The following is a 3,750-nucleotide window of genomic DNA, read 5'->3' on the forward strand; positions in this document are numbered from 1 at the left end:
TGTAGATGATGCTTGTTGCACACACAGATACCTGGTTGTCAGTTTGATAGCACTGACATATTGTCCCTCACATTCCACCAGCAGGTCACTGGATTCACTGAAGTTAGGGTTGATGCAGACTTCTGCACCTCTGTGTCTCTGCCTGAATCTTCTCTGTGGTTCTCTGGGGTTTAGGGCTCTGATCATCTCCCTAATTGACATGAGAACAAAATATCAACAATAACATGGTTGTGTTGTTATTGCTCAAAAAACATTATTTAGGCTGAGAGGTAAAAGTTTAACTGGTCAACAAAATCCTTTACAGCTTAATTTACCTCCACCATGCAGCTTCACTGTAGAAAAGACAGCAAACTTTTAACAACAAAGTCTGTGACTGTCCTGTGGCCCCCACCTCGCTTTTCTGTCTGTCCTCCTCACATCAGGGTCAGAGGCTCCTGTGAGGAGAACGTTAACATAAACCGTGAACATTAGGTGAACTGTTAAAGCAGCTGACTGGATGGATGAGCACATTTTTACAAGCCAAGCTTCATCTGTTACTGTCAATCTTTAGTTGGCTTCTGAGTTTAGCTAGCTACGTAGATAAAATAAATTTACACACTAATATCTTAAAGTTAGAGTTACATGGATTCTAGTTTAATTCAACGCGATGTACGTGTTAAGCTGCAGTAACGTTAACAATCGTAAACTCACCAGCTGAAACAGACACAGAGCCGTCCTGGGGAGTTCTTTGATGAAGAAGAGTCCGGCTGTGGAGATGTTGGTTCAGTCCGTTTAACACAGAGACTGACTAACGCTGAGAGGAGGAGGGGGGAGGCTGCTTCTTGTCTTCTTGCAGAAAAGCACGGAGCAACTTTCTGCTCTTGTGTTTTCGAAGCCGTTCGACAACACACGCTGCACACGTGAACCCCGTCTGTGGACGTCACCAGCACCATAGACATACATTATACATAGATTAGGTGCGGCAGCTCTATACAGCTCAGGGTGTAAACACGTAGTCTGTTTCGTCATATGTCTGTTGTTTTACCTGCCGGTGTGCTGAAACCACGTGACACATTACAGCCAATACCGAAACTTGGCACCGAAAAAAGAGTGACGTTTCAATACATACACCGACCGGTGCAGTTCGGTCGGTGCCATAAAAGAACCTCGGTTTGGTACTCAGCCCTAGAGGCGGGGGACACCTGGACAGAGCTCCAGTCCATCACAGGGCCACAAACGAGACAAACAAACAGTCACTCTCTCTCTCACACCTAGGGACAATTTAGAGAGTTACCAATCAGACTAACATGCATGTTTTTGGTCTGTGGGAGGAAACTGGAGAACCTGGAGAAAACTCACGCATGCACGGAGAGAACATGCAAATTCTACCCAGAAAGGTCCCCGGACCAAGATTTGAACCGGCAACCTTCTCGCTGAGAGGCAGCAGCTCTACCAGTTGCGCCACCGTGCTGCCTCCATCACAGACAAATAATTCAAAATATATAAATGTAAAAGTAAAGACTTCAGACTACCTTTAACTCAACATAAAATACAGACTTCAGTAATTTTTAACCATATTGCTCTAACATTTTAACAATCAGATCTCTTTTGTAAATAAGTCCCCGAGGCGCAATGGGATTAACCTGTATAAATAAAGGTTGAATAAAAAAACATTTGCTCTATTTTCAAAACTTAACTTAATATAAAATATACAGATTTCACAGTCTTAACCATATTAATTCGTGTTTAGTAAATATTTAACCAAATTTCAAAACCTGTGCAAATCTGCACAAAACCTCTTCTGAACTGTAATTTATAAACCGTCAAACTGTATCATTTAGAACTGGCTACAGGCGATGTCTCATATGTCCTCGCTTCAACATGTTAAAAAGACTAATTACATGAAGTTTGTTGTATAATTTGTCGAGAAAAAACAAAAACAAAAAAATGTTTTTTTGTTTTGTTTTTTGTTTGTTGAATGTCCAGAGGACCAGACTTAACTTTTTTTTAAACCTTGCTCTTGTTGAGCTCCATCTTCCCCTGGAACATTGTGGGATCTGAAATTACTTTTTTAAAGACAAAGGAGCAAGTTGAATCGCGCTGTCCCCCTCCTCCATGCTAACAGACTCTATTCAGATAAAGGAAGCTGGCTAACTAGCTTGCTGTACCGTGGCCTACAAGGCCAAATTCTACGATAACGGGCGGACACGTAATGCGAAATGCAGTACGCTCAGGAGTAGGAGCAGAAAAAATAAAACAAACGCATTTTAAAATTGATGTATGGGCCTTAAAAATCGATTCAGAATAGCCAGGAATAAGAATCTAGATGCTTAAAAAAAAATTCTGCACCCCTAATTTAAAACACTTGTAGTATTTTACACGTAAAAATCTATTGATGACGATTTTGAAGATAAAAGTAACTCTTTGTTCTCTTTTCAACAGTCACATCGCCTCCATGCTGTCCAGCCAGGACCTGAAGATTGTTGTGGGTTCTCTGCAGATGGCTGAAATTCTCATGCAGAAGCTTCCTGATGTCTTCAGTGTTTATTTCAGAAGAGAAGGTATTGGAGGATAGTGTCCTTAATAAAACCATGTCACTGTCACACGATCAGCAATATACAGTACAATGTTTTTTGTTTTGAGCGTTTCCAGATCAGAGTCAGTCAGAGTCAGAGTTTCTTTATTGTCATTCGCACCTCATGTGGTACATGTGGTGGAGCGAAATTATGTACACAGGGTCCCAGTTACATCCAACAATAAAATGTATAAGAAAAACAGTAATGACATCCAAGATATGAACTAAGAAAAACATCAACTAAATATACACTAAGCACTCATAACATAAAACATTGAACATCAGCACAAACATGAACATGAGTCTGTGAGCAGATGTGCACGCATGAACACATCAACATTGAAACAGATCAGCAGCAACATGAAACAGATCAGCAGCAACATGATATGGTTTTTCACAGTGATTATTCTAGTTAGAGATTCATGAGTCTAACAGCCTCAGGGTAGAAGCTGTTCCTCAGTCTAGTGGTTCTACACTTAATGCTCCTTAACCTCCTTCCTGAGGGGAGTGGGGCAAAAAGTGTGTGTGCTGGGTGGGTGGGGTCCTTCATGATGCAGGTGGCCCTCTTCCTGCATCTGGAGGTGTAGATGTCTGTGATGGTGGGGAGACTGACTCCAACAGATTTCTGTGCAGCCTTCACCACTCTCTGAAAATAGCTAGATAGAACGTCTATGCTTCTGTTACTGTTCGTCTTAAGCATAAGCGTCGCAACCATTATATGTGATGGAGACATGTCTCCCCCCCCACATAAAAAAAATTTTTCATTTGGACCCCCCCACTTTTACTATAAAACATTAGTTCACTTGGCACAGTTTCTTTTTCTTTGTGAACAAATCAATTCCACTTGATTAATAGGAGAATACTCAAACCACTAAAATGCCACTCCAGGTTTTCCTGGTTACCTCCAACTCAACACAGTAGCAGCCTGCTGCCTGCACTGTTTCTCCTCTACGTCTCCTGCCTCGGCAGAAAACGCGCACAGGTGGATTAGATGGAGACACCTCTGTGTTGATCACTCGCCAGTTTAGCGAGCTTAGTGCGGGCATTTGTTGACCAGTGGGGTTGATCATAAACATATATACATGTTAGGAGGATGTTTGAGAGGAGCGCTACGTAGCATGTTAGCTTAGCAGTAACTGTGACACTGTAAGATGCTGCAGGTGTAAGAGACGCTGCAGGTGTAAGAGACGCTGCAG

The sequence above is a fragment of the Nematolebias whitei genome, chromosome 6 (genome assembly GCF_014905685.2).
Source record: "Nematolebias whitei isolate Nwh7 chromosome 6, NemWhi1, whole genome shotgun sequence".
NCBI lineage: Eukaryota > Metazoa > Chordata > Actinopteri > Cyprinodontiformes > Rivulidae > Nematolebias > Nematolebias whitei.